Source organism: Vigna radiata, unplaced genomic scaffold, assembly GCF_000741045.1.
Source record: "Vigna radiata var. radiata cultivar VC1973A unplaced genomic scaffold, Vradiata_ver6 scaffold_70, whole genome shotgun sequence".
In the NCBI taxonomy this organism is placed as follows: domain Eukaryota; kingdom Viridiplantae; phylum Streptophyta; class Magnoliopsida; order Fabales; family Fabaceae; genus Vigna; species Vigna radiata.
In genome coordinates, this window is record NW_014542367.1 from 432747 (window position 1) to 447358 (window position 14612).

Genomic DNA, 14612 nt, shown 5'->3' on the forward strand with positions numbered 1-14612 from the left:
AAGTTGGAAGCATGAGTTTGAAGGGTTTCTTCTTGCATTTTCATGGTGGGTCTTTGATTTGAATGAAGAGCTTTTCGTTTTTCTTTCTTCTTTGCTGCAGTATTCAAGGTTTTCTATTTAGTTTTCTTGGTTGAATCATGAAAATAAAGTTCTTGTTAAGTTTGGAAGTGAACAAAGCTTGAGCTTGTGTATGGGTGTTGAGGTTTGGACCATTTCTTCTTGGGTTTTTGTTTGATGGTTGGAAGAAGTATTTTGAGTTGGACATTGTGCTTGTTGATGATGGCTGGACGGTGCAGCAAAGGGGTCTAAGGATTGCATTTTTTTTTTATTAAAAAGTTGAAGAAAAGTGAGTGTTGAAGTTGGATTGATGAGTAGTAGTTTGGGTTTATTGTTCTTGAATTAATTTGCAACTTGAACTTGGGATTCCTTGGTGTATTCTCGGTGGAGAAGAGTTGGAGAAAACATTTGGATGCATGTTNTTGAAGAAAAAAACGTTTGGTGTGTAGAAGGGAGAGAGAAATGGTGCNTTTAAGTTTTTACCTCTTTTGGACAAGCAAAATATGAAGCACATTTTCACTAAAGGAATGTTTCCACTTTTGGTTTTGTCTTTTCTTTGCATTGTTNCCGAGAATCACCTTTNGGAAGGGAGTTTTTAGTTGGTTTATTTCCTTTGACCTTGCCTACATGGCATCTTGGTTGGACCACCCAAAGTATCTTTCCATTAGAGTTGGTTTTTGATGCACCTTTTTGCTATTTGCTTGGTAGTTCACGGCAATGTAGTATCTTGGAGTGTGGTGTCCAATTCTTTGCTGCATGGTAGGAGAGAGAGGACGGTCCTAGTGTGTTTGGAATGCACATGCTTAATTTNTTTGAGAATGGTGCACATAGGAGAAGAAGTCAACACATTTTGTGGCTATTTGAAGCAAGAAAGTCAAGTTTGGGTATGGTGCAAGTGAGGTCATGTACAAGAGGTCTTCTTAGGCCATTTTCATTTTNAATTTCTTTATTTGGTGCACACTTGGTCACATGAATTTCTAGGAAAAAGTTGTGTTTGCTTATTTCTTTTGTTTAAAATTAATTTGCATGCTAGGATTAGTTGCTTTTGATTTCTCTAATTTAGCTTTGCATTTAATTTAATTTAACTGTGTTTAGATATTTGATTAGTCTAGTATTGGGTTAGCATTTTCACTCTCTTTAATGCTTTAATTGATGTTCGCATGTGTTTAATTTTTATTTCTAATTTTGTCAGTTGCATTCACAAACAAAACCATTTTCAAACCCCCCCACTTCGTGTTAGACTCGATTCTGAACCACAAAATTGGTCCTTGAGAGACGACCTAGGAGTCACTTCCTAGCTATACTGCATTTCTTATTATGCAATCAAATTTGATTGGGCGGTGACACCCATCAATGTTTCATTGAAATGAAGGTGAAAAAAGAAGGGATAACCTACTGCCCAGAGCTACGCTCCTTAAGAGACCCAAACAGTACTCTCCACTCTTAATTTGTTAAAAAACGGAATAATCCATACCCACACACTCCTCTGACTTATAAAGGTAACAACCAAAAGGGAAATCTTCCAAGATTCTCCCTTTTCTTTCTCATTAACTAATTCTGCTACGTGTCCCCCTCAGCTTCTTTTATTTATTTCTCCTAATGTAAACTTGTCCCCATTTTCTTTGCTGTTCTTTTTCTTTGTCCAATATATTTTCTGGCCCAATAGATAGTTGGGCTGTATCAATACCTCCCTCTTGAAAGATAGTCTTGTCCTCAAGACTAAAAGTTGGAAATTGGACCTTCATTGACATCTCATCNTCCCACGTTGCTTCTTCTACTGTTTTTCCCAACCACTGCATCAGCCATTAGTTAACCCTTTCTCCCTCCTTGCTTATGCTTATTGTCGCCAACACGTTCTAGGTAACCACATATCTGATGGGTCCTCTTCTAACCCTGTTGGTAATTCTTCTACTGTTTTATACTCCTCAATGGCCTTTTTAAGCAATGAAACACGAAATACAGGATGTATTTTTGAAGTTGGTGGTAACTGCAACCGATAAGCTACTTCTCCAACCCTTTCAATGACTTCAAAAGGTCCGTAGTACCTTGCGCTAAGCTTAGGACTGATGCGAGAAATAAAATAGTGTTGCCTGTGAGGTTTTAGTTTAAGAAACACCATGTCCCCTATCTCAAAACTTCTCTCCTGTCAATGTTTGTTCGCTTGTACCTTCATACGCTCTTGGGAACGCATCAAATGTCCTTTCAACTGACGAATGACTTCGTCTCTATCCATTAATTCATGCTGAACAACCTCTACTTTCACCTCCCCTCTTACAACTGGAATAATCCTTGGTGGAGGCCTCCCATAAACTGCCTCAAAGGGTGTAGTTCCTATAGATTCATGGTAAGTGGTATTAAACCACAGTTTTGCCCACATCAGCCAATTAACCCTCACTTTTGGTTGATCAGTGATGAAATAACGAAGGTATGTCTCCAAGCATCGGTTGGTCACTTCCGTTTGACCATCTGTTTATGGATGATACGTGGAGCTCATCCTTAACTTGGTCCCCTGCAGCCTGAAAAATTCCCTCCAAAAAGCACTTACAAAAGTAGGATCTTTGTCACTTACCACCGATTTAGGTACCCCATGTAAACGAACAACTTCTCGGATAAAAATCTCAGCAATGCTCTTAGCAGTAAAAGGATGTTTTACTGGAATGAAATGGCTATATTTTGTAAGTTTGTCCACCACCACTAATACAGTATCAAATCCTTTCGATTTTGGCAAGCTTGTAATGAAATCTAAGCTTATATCTTCCCATACCTCTTCCGGAATTGGCATCGGCTGTAACAATCCTCCTGGGGCAGTAGTTACATATTTCTGACGTTGACACATGTCACATTCTTGAATAAATTTCATGATATCCCCCTTCATCCCCTTCCAATATAAATTTGCTGTAGCCCTCCTGTAGGTCTGATAAAAGCCAGAATGTCCTGATTGGGGGAGACACATGCAACTCTTTTAACAATTCGGGAATCCAAGGTGATTGAGATGAAACCACTAACCTGCCTTTATAGTGCAGTACCCCTTGTTGATAACTGAACCCCACATATTTACCCTCAACTCTTCCCGCTTTTAGTGCTGTAATGATCTCCAACAGCTCCCCATCCTTATGCGCCTCATCAACTATTGCAGGATAATTCATCCAAATTGGCTCAGTAACCACTTTCCTTAAATCTACAGTATCCTTACTTCGAGACAATGCATCGACACCTTTATTTTCACAACCCGGCTTGTAAATTATTTCAAAGTTATACCCCAATAACTTTGCCACCCAATTTTGTTGGCTTCCTGTGGTGATGCGCTACTGCAGAAGTTGTTTGAAACTTATCTGATCAGAAAAAACCTTAAATCTTCGTCCAATCAAATATGGTCTCCAATGTTGAATGGATAAAACTACAACCATCAATTCTTTCTCATACGCAAATTTAGACAAATTCCTGGGGCTTAAAAACCACTTATTCTTCAAATCCAAGATTAATGTAGCATTTTTCTTTTGGAATAAAAACCAAGGTTCCAATCAAATTGAAGATGTCTCCTCGTGTGCACATTCCAATAACGAACCAGCACCTCTTCAACGTGTTGTTGCAGTTCAAGAGCATGACACCTCCAACTTCAAGCAATTGAAATAAAAAACAAAACACATGTGGGTGGCGGCTGACCATAAATTGAATGCAACACTTTTCTTTTAATGTTGGACGAAAACCTCTACTCCTCCGTGAACCTAATCTTCCAATTTGAAATGCCGTGATATATCTCAAGAAAACGAAATCAACACTTTCTAATATTAAGCAAAGATTAAAATTCCAAAAGCCAAAATCTGAAAATAAACATGATTGACGGCTCCTTCCTAAGAAAACATTGTCCAACAAAAAGAATTATGAAAGTGAATGTGTAGGCAGCTAGCATACAAGCACCGTTCCAGCCTAAATTAAAGAATCGTTTTTTCAAAAATAAATCAAGTGGCGGCTGGTTCCTTCAATCATCCATAACCTTCCATTGCTCCCTTGCAAACATTCCAACAAAAATCCCCCTTCAAAAACGTTGCTGCAGCTGGCCTAAAAAAATTGCTGAGAGAGAGTGTGAGCCTAGCAAAAGTGACGGTTGCTAGGAATGTTCCTAGGACCATGTGTCCTAAAATTGGGGTGGGGTCCACCCTAAAAAAAATAAAACCCTAGGGTGCCAAGTGTCCTACAATATTTGGGCCCCTCATAATTTTTTAACAATGGCTCAATGTGCAAAAGTTTGTCCAAAAAGTTTAAACAATTAAATTACAAGATAACTAAAATTTAAAATGTCTAATTTGAGAGTCTTGAATTTATTTTGTCTCCTTCCCAATGCTCCAAATTGTATTTCCAAAATTTTCCCTGAAAATAATAATGCAAATAATTAGCTCAGAAAATTCAAATTAATTAAAATTAGAATTTCCGGTCAAATTAAGTACAATTAGTAAAAACGGGAAGATACTGGACAATTAAGGACAATTCCCTGATTAATTCTAGCACAATAAACTAAGTGAAGTCGAGAAAATAGTGACTCATCACGCTTCTCCCCATAGATTTCGAGGCAAACCTTTCGCTTTAATCATACATCTTGTCATGTCCAGTAGAATTCTATTTCTTCTCTCGGTGATACCATTGTGTTGGGGAGTGTAGGGAGTTATGACCTGATGAACGATCCCCTTATCTTGACAGAATTTGTTTAACTCACCCGAATTGAATTCACCACCACCGTCAGTCCTGAAGACTTTGATCTGCAACGCTCCAATTATTTGCACATCAAGAGGTCCACAAACATCAGAGCAGATGACTTCCAGTGGCTATTTGGCTCTCTTGAACATTACCTTCTGGAACTCCTTTCGGGTTTGCTTCCCAACGACACAACCTTCACAAATCTTGCGTGATGCAGTAATTGTAGGGATACCTTTCACCAAACCTTTATCTCCCAACCTTCCTAGACTATTCAAATGTCCAAACCTGTAATGCCATATCCATCATTCTTCTTCAATGTTTAATGAGGACAAGCACTGTATCGAGGTTGCGTTTAAATATACTTTGAATGTCCTATTCTTTGCTAATGGTGCTTTAATGACCAGTCTTTTTTTCTTATCAAACACATCTATGAAGTTCTTGTGCATGTGCAGGGTGTATCCTTTCTCCAGGATTTGACCGAGGCTTAACAGGTTGTTTTTCATCGTCGGGATTTACAGAACGTCATCCATATATGCCAATCCACCATTCTTGTAATTGATCAGCACTCTACCTACACCTTCTGCCATCACGATACTATCATCAACAAATCTTACAGTGCTCTTTTTTCTCTGATTCAGATTTACCACCCACTCTCTTCTTCCGGTCATGTGGTTAGAACACCCAGTGTCTAAATACCAACACGAATCGTTCTCAGTGCTGTTGTGTACACTTGACATCATCACACGCTCAACTTCTTTATTCTTTGCTGCATGACTCTGGTTCTTTGGATGCAACACGTGTTCAAAATGACTCACGCAACTTTCTGCATGTTGCAATACTTCTGGTTGCAACACTTGTCCTTCTTTGGAGCGTGTCTCGCACATCACTTTTATCCACTTTCTTTTCTTTATTTTGTTCTGAAACACACATCAATACAACGTGTTCCAAATATGAATCGCAAGTATCTTGTGCCAAATTCGCAACTTTGTCACCTTTATTCTTCATAGAGGACTCGTTATGTCAGCACTCCAAATAATAGTGCTCGAATTTGTTGCATGTAAAGCACTGCACATTCCGTTTGTCACAGCTCTTTCTTCCTCGTCCTCTGAACTTTCGTCCTCTTCCTCTACTATCACCTTCCTTTATTTCGTTGCCACTCTCATCTTTTGGCTGTTCATATGAGTTATTCGATCTACCTCCACTTCGACCACCGCGCGATCTCCCTCTGCCTCTTCCACTGTTCTTGAAGTTTTGTCCACCTCTAGCCTGTAAAGCTTGATTCATGTTCTATTTAGCACTCTGTTTTGTCCACCTCTAGCATATGTTGTAAGTGAATTTTGTAATTCTTCAACTCTTAGCTTCTCCAAGTCTTTGCTTTCTTCAATAGCCACAACAATGTGGTCATACTAAGGCGTCAACGTTCTCGAAATTTTCTGCACAATCTTCTTGTCTTTTACAATTTTGTCACAACTCCGCATTGCATTTACCACAATCTGAATTTTTCCAATATAATCTTCGATCGTTTCTTGCTCTTCCATACTAAGGAGCTAATATTGCCTTTTCAGTGATTGTAATCTGACCTTTTTTTTATTTTTCGAGAGTTTCCATATCTCTCTTGCAGTATATCCCACGCTTCCTTGGCTGTGGCCGCCTTCAAGACCTTTTGGAAGATCGTCGGAGAAACGCATTGATGTATCAACATGCGAGCCTTGCAGTCCAGTTTCTTGCTTTCTTTATAGCTTTTCTTTACTTCTTCCAAATCTCCTTTTGAAGGTTCTATAAGACCTTTCTTTACAACTTCCCAAAATGGCATCCATCTTCACACACCAATCATCGCCATCGAACATTGGTAAGGTGCCTTGTACCATTCCTGCCATTGCTTTTGGAGTAACTTTTCTTCAGTCAACGAGCTCTATGAAACTTCGATACAACACCACGTAACTTGTTGCTTCTGATACCACTGATAGCGCAGAGGGAATGTATGACAGAAATGAAAGAACAGAGATTTTCTCGTTAATGAAAGACTGCCTTATAAAGGCAAAATACATGGGATACAATTAAAACAATTTAATGAAACGACTGAGTTTGGTTTATACACAATGTAATTAAAGTAATTAAAACAATTAGTAAGTGAATGAAGTGTGGTTGAGAGTAACCTGAGTAGTAATGATGAGGAGCCAAAAAGCAAAACAGGAGATGTTGCGTCCGTAAAAAGCTTTGACAATGTTCACGATACCAACCGCGTAGGGTGACCCATTTTCGAAAGCACTTCCGGCGTTGGCGAAGATGGTAATAAGGACGTGCTCCTTCATGCTAAACAGGCCCGGTCCGAACCCGGGAACAACAAACTTGGTTTCGGGAAGAACTGCGGCCATGAAATGGCCAATAAGGAGTGTGGCGACTTGAATGGTAATTTGAGTAATGATGAGAGGCTCCGTACGGTAGGCGAAGAACTGGTTGAGGAAGGAGAGGATGGAGCAGGAGAGGAGACCCAGGAACCACATCCGGAAGGTCCATATGGGTTGGGTCGGATCGTCTGTGTTGGTGACCGTGAGACGGACCTATTCGATTGGAGAAACGTCGTCGTCTTCTTCGTCTGGGTCAGAAACGGTGGTCATGGTTAGAGAGAATGGTCTTGGATGATGCGAAAAAATTATCAGTGTCTTCTGTTACTTGGATTTGGAAGATATAAAATGAAAAGGTTAGTTTTTGTTCTTTGTTGTTTTTACAATATTCTAATATTTTTCGTATGAAAAACTATTTTTAGTTCCTCAAGTGATTGAATGGTAAAAGAAACAAATGAAGTCTGTAATTTGAATGAAGAAATTCAAGATAAAGTCGGATGCAAGTTATGCATGCTAAAGGCTAAAGGATTCAAGACAAGTGTTTTCTTTGGTATTTCTTCTTATTGATGTAGGAGGGTTAGGAGATGTATTTATCGGGTCCACATCATGATTAAACACTGATAAACTATTCTCTATCTTTGTAAAGGAAGTTTATGCTTTAGTTTTGTTCTTTCTCCTAAGAAATTAAGTGTTATGAACCAACGATCTCAAAAGCTTAATCTGTTAAGGGATAAATGAAGGATTTTACATTATGTCTGGTTGATTATTATCTTGACCTTTGAGCATTTCCAACAAAAACTGTTTTTATTTATTCCCATCACATGCTAAATGGAAATAGAATTAGGATTCGTCTTCTCATTTGATTTTTGGTTGATGCATAATGTTTTGTATATTTTGTGGATAATATTAAAGTCAGAATTTTGATTCCATTTCTTGCATTGGTTGTTGTTTGAAAAACAATTTTTGTGAGGTTTCACAAAAAGTCTCTTTACATTTGCAAGTTTTGAGTCCATTGTTATAAAGAAGATTATTGACTGTTAATAACAACAATTTCATTTATAAAGACATTTAAATTTCTGTTGCAAAACATTTTGGTCATCACTTTTGGTATCTTTCTAATATAGCATGCAGCGACCATGGCTCTTGGCCGCTCACAGTTGGAAACATTTATTGATGAGGTTTCTTCTAAGACAGAAGGAAAACCAAAGTGAAAGGTATAGTTTTGAATCTGTGAAATTTGTTTAATTTTATTGGGTTTCGTTATTTTGACACCCAAATTTTGACACATATTTGACACTGTCAGGTGTCAACGTTCAATTGGGTAGTTTGTATTGTTTTTTTTTTTTAAATTTTGGCCTACAAAATGAAAAGGGTTTTAGACAATTTGGGTTCCAATTCTATCCTTGGCCTGTTTCATTAGTTTTGTGTGACAGATTTCGTTCTCTCTCACATTTGCTCCTCTGCCTTCGTCCTCTTCCTTGCGGTCCGCGGTTCTACCGACATTTTCATGCTCTCCAGTGCCTTCTTGTTGCATATCCCGTTGTCTCAGTTTTGCTGAAATGACAAGTTTCGGAATGGACCTTCGTTGGACCAAGGTAAATGCCTTCTCCCATTGTAGGTTTTGGTATTGGGTTTTAGGTTTGGGTATTGGGGTTCTTGTCGTTTCTTGCACACGTTATGGGTTTTTGTTATTTGTTTTGGTGTTTTCATTTGAGTTATTTTCTTTTGGGTAGTTGACCGTGCGTCATTCATTTTCAACTATGTATGTTTGCACTCTCAACAAACGATTGACAGAGGAGCAACGAGAACTCATTTCGAAGACTCCATTTGCTTGGTTTTTAGAGTTGAGTGGTAAAGTCATATTCAATACTAAAATTTTGCGTGAGTTAACAAAGACATGGCTGGATTAGAGCAATTCTTTTATTATTGCAGACAAAGTTTTCGATATCAATGAAAACGAATTTTGTTCAGGAATAGGGTTGAGTTTAAATGGTAAAAGTATAAACTTGAAGGATTTTGCAGTGAGTAGTAGAAAATGTGTCAAATACTTAGGTAAGGAAATTAAGGATTTGAATTTCATTTTCAAATTCTTGTTGAAAGAACATAAAAAAACCATACCTTGTGAGCATTTNTGTAGCTTGTACATCTTGNTNGNGATATGTGAGATTTTATTCCCAAATCNTANTGGACGAGTTCTTCCTGTACTGTTTGAAATTGTTGATGACTTGAGTGGTCTGAGTAATTACTGTTGGGGTAGTTTAGTTTATCGTTATTTGTTAGAAAATTTGAGTAAAGCTTCNNATTCTNTGAAGNAAGGNAAAGCTAGAAGCAATGTTTATGTTGATGGNTGTGTGTACATGTTNCAGGTACACATTTCACAACTAAAGTTTGGATTATTTGTTATTTGATTATGAGTAATTTTGAACAATGACATGTTTTATAGGTTTGGTTTTGTGAGCATTTCATGGCTCCTGAAGGTGCAATAGAGAAATTTCCAAGGATCTTGCACTGGATGAATACAAATGTTCGAGACAACATTGTCAAACGTGTTTTNNAGATGGGTGTGGTATGTGTTTGATTTTTTTGTACTTTTGAATGTTATTTTATATTCATAGTAGTTATATAACATATTATATGTTGTTAAATTTCAGGTTCATGTGAAATTGGTGTGTAATGAAGGATGACAAGGATGTGATAGAAAAACAATCACCACCAAAAAGCTATGAAGAGCAACGAAGAAAGAAATTGCTTAAAAAAAACGCAGAGAGAGTTTAATGCGCACTTCAAAGGATCATAAATCTTTAATTGAAGAGCTTAAAAGGAAGGTGAATGTCTTAGAGGCAGAGTTGGAGGAAGAGAAGGCCAGAAGAACATCTAAAAGGTCAAGTGCAGATGATGGTGTAGAAAGTATTGGACGTCCACAAGCATTTAGTGACACTAACTATGCATTTGTTTCACCTGTTGGAGTGTCGACCGAGGAAGCAGGTGGAATGTGCAACAATGAAGAAGGTGCAATGTCGCCAAATGCACCGGGTGGAATGTCCAACAACCAATCATAACTGAAGACTTATGTTAAGATTGGTTCAAGAAAGCGTTTTAAGAGACAAACACTTAGGACACCATACACCGGAAATGTAGTAGTTAGAAAGAAAAATGACTAATTATTGTATTAGACTTGAGTGTTAGGATAAGAAAAAGATGTTGTAATTAAACCTATTTGGTTCAATATATAGAACATCCATGTTTGGTTCAACACATTTATGTAATTGGAAATAAAATGTGTCTTTTATTGAAGTGCTTTATAATTTGATTTCCAAGTGATACTGTTTAGGGAAAAAAATGAATTAATGGTTGTGATTTGATGAATATAGTTGAATTGGTGAAAATAATGGTGGTAAAGTGTGCAATGTAATCGTTTACAATGGCCTTGTAAACGAGTGCTATTCAGGTTATGGACAACTTGTTTAACACCCAAAATCACCCGTGGTCCCCAATGTTACCACAGGTGGCTCCTTTAGTACAACAGGATGTCCAAAACAGGAATATGTCTCGCGTAATCGATTACAAGCCTATTGTAATCGATCACAAGAATGTTTTATGAGGCAGATTTTAGTGAACTTCACCAAGGTTCGTGTCATCACCCTGGGTAGACCCCTTCTACATCATGGGGTTTCCCAAGCATCACATCCAACCCTAGACTCACACTTATACCAAAAACAAGCTAAGTTGTCTTAAAAAACACCAAAAATCACCCGTGGTCTCCCACGTTACCACCGGTGGTTCCTTCAGTCCAACAGGATGTCCAAAACAGGAATATGGCTCGCATAATCGATTACAAGCCTATTGTAATCGATTACAGGAGTGTTTTATGTTGTAGATTTCAGTGAACTTCACCAAGGTTTGTGTCATCACCCTGGGTGGACCCCTCCTACATCATGGGATTTCCCAAGCATCACATCCAACCCTAGACTCACACTTATACCAAAAACAAGTCAAGTTGTCTTAAAAAACACCCAAAATCACCCATGGTCCCCCACGTTACCACTGGTGGTTCCTTCAGTACAACAAGATGTCCAAAACGGGAATATGGCTCGCGTAATCGACTACAAGCCTCTTCTAAACGATTACACGAGTGTTTTATGTGGCAGATTTCACTGAACTTCACCAAGGTTCATGTCATCACCCTGGGTGGACCCCTTTTACATCATGGGGTTTCCCAAGCATCACATCCAACCCTAGACTCACACTTATACCAAAAACAAGTCAAGTTGTCTTAAAAAACACCCAAAATTTCCCGTGGTCCCCCACGTTAGCACAGGTGGTTCATTTAGTACAACATGATGTCCAAAACGAGAATATGGCTCGCGTAATCAATTACAATCCTCTTGTAAATGATTACAAGAGTGTTTTATGTGGCAGATTTCACTGAACTTCACCAAGGTTCATGTCATCACCCTGGATGGACCCGTTTTACATCATGGGGTTTCCCAAGCATCACATCCAACCCTACACTCACAGTTATACCAAAAACCAGTCAAGTTGTCTTCAAAAACACCCAAAATCCCCTGTGGTCCCCCACGTTACCACAGGTGGTTCCTTCAGTGCAACAGGATGTCCAAAACAGAAAAAAGGCTCGCGTAAACGATTACCAACCTCTTGTAAATGATTACAAGGGTCTTTCTTGATGCACAGATTTCAATACTTGGCCTTAATTGCTATGGAACTTTCATACATTGCACATAACAAAAACTTGGACATCAATCATCAATCAACAATCATTTCTACATTGCACATAAGCAATCTTGAAATCAATCATCTTATTGTAATAACAATTTGTACAATGTCTTCAAAAATATAAAACAATCTTATTCCAATAAGAAGTTGTACAATGCCTTCATATATATAAAACGAAAAGTACACTGACTTCATATAAAAAGTACATTGTCATGACAACTATCCTATCAAAACAAACTAAACTACACTACATTTTTACACTGGACAACTACCCTACAACAATCCATAGACCTCTAGCGCATCCAGTAGTCTTATGTTCTCGTCGTCCAGGATCCATTCACGTACATATCGCTTTCTGATTGCAAGCAATTCCTCCTGAAATGAAAATATTGTACTTGTTATATCAACCAAATCATCAAAAAATAATGAAAATATTGTACTTGTCATATTCTCCCAATCAAAAAATAATGAAAAGATTGTTATTACTAACCAAAAAAATGCAACTAAATAAAAGACCAAAACTTTAACTTACCTTTGGGATTCCGGAAGCCATTGCAACTATACAAAAAATGAAAACACGAAAGAGACCAAAAAATAATGGTGGCTTAGGGTTCACAAAACACAAAATGAATAAATAACGCCAAAGAGAACAATGCGAGAAGGGGACGAAATGATACAGAAAGAGAACCCACACAATGCGAGAAGGGGACAAAATGAAAAAACACACACAACACCAAAGCCATCCAAAAAGCTGATGGAGGAAATAGAGCTTACCTTGCGAAAGATAGCCTTTTCTGGGTTGAGATGAGACGAACGGTGCAACGGAGAAACCAAAGGATTGGAGAGATGAAGCAACCGGGAATGGAAAGAGTAATGGGAGACAAGAAGCTTCAGAAACAAAGTGAAAGAGAAAAAAAAGGAACCGCCAAACGAAATTTCATATCTTCAGAATTTCTATTCTACCCTCGTCAGTTTTTAAAAAACCCATTTCCATTTAAAAGAAAAAAGCCAATAGAAATTTGACATTTGGCCGATATCAAATTTGTATTAAATAAAGGTGTTAAAGAAACATTTTCTAATTTTATCAACCAGACTTGAGGTGAGTAGTTATCATAAATTATGATTGATAAAGACAATATAATAGTCAGTCACATATATTAGATAATGAATTCTTAAAACCTTTCCAGCACATTGGAACAATATTATGAAGAATAATTCATATTTACATTGTGAATTATGAAAGCTTTTGTTACACATTGTTTTACTTTATTTTCTCCTTATGCTTGAATTATAGTTTTGCAAATGTTTATCGTACTTTGCAGAAAATATATGGCGGCTAGCACGAAATTCAGTCTTCATTAGGTTAAATTCATTGATGAGACAACTAGACTAATCTCAACAACTCCTTGAAAGTTTTCACGACATGCAACCATTCCGCTATGCACTTGCTTGTGTTGTAAGATCATTAGCCCAGAATTTGTTGATTGAATTGTATTCTTGACATTTGTTTTTCAATTTTATTTTTTAAATATGTATTTTTTAAATTAAAATAATTATTTTATTAATATTATTTTTAAGTAATCACTTGTTTAAATTAACAAAATTATTTCATTTGATATTTTTTTAAACTTAACTACTTTTTTAATTAAATATTACTTATAAAATAAATAAAAAACTACCACAATAAAATTATAAAATTTATTTATATTTAATTTCATAATTATTTATCGTAAAACATATGGAACTAGATAATAATAATAATAATAATAATAATAATAATAATAATAATAATAATAATAATAATAATAATAATAATAATAATAATAATAATAATATAAAAAGTAATTATAATAATAGTTTCACTAGTTCTATATAATTAATTTCTATATTTTTTTTTTTAAATACGAAAGACAGTAAAATTAATTAAAATTTGTGAATAGTAGTATAATTACAAGAACTTAAATATAATAATATAATTGACATTTTATATAAAAATAACCCCAAAAATGAACATAAAGAAAATAGTGTTCTAGATTCGTAAACTTAATGATAGGTTGAGACTTAGTGGTAGATGTCGTTATTTAAATTATGGTTGTGCAAATTTGGTCTGATTTTCTAATTTAAGAAAATTTTGATGCACACACTTTTTTGATGCACACATCCACCCACTCACACAAATTTATCTATTCACACATATCCACTCACTCACATATGTTATGTGACAAATCACTGTATAATAAAACACAACAATGGTTGAATCCAAATTGTTTTACAATTATTATAATTATATGTTTTATAATTAAAAAAATCAAATTCTGGTGCCACTCCCAATCTTGTCTGTCGATTGTAAATTTGAGGTAGGTTTTGTTTTTTTATCTCTCCTAAGTGGGAGTAGGTTATTCTATTTTGAATTCGTGTTTCGCTTTTGAATTATATTATGGTTGCGCTTTTGATTTCGCGTTTCGTTTTTCAGGTTGGATATTAATATTTGAAATGGTTATGAACTAGAACATTAGAGTATGGTATGTTGGGTTACATGTTTAAATGAAAACGGTTTTGAAATGTTATGACGCTAATTAGGGCGAACATGGATTGTATGGATTAGCGGTGTCAAAGAATGTAAATTTTATTAGGCGTGTCAAAGAATTATTATGCTTAAGAATAAGATATTAAAACTAAGATGTATAGGGAGAGAAAGAAAGAAAGACATGGTGAGACATCCCTTGTTTGAGACATGGGAATTTAGATGAATTCTATTCTTCTTTAAAAGACCTCCAATAGTAA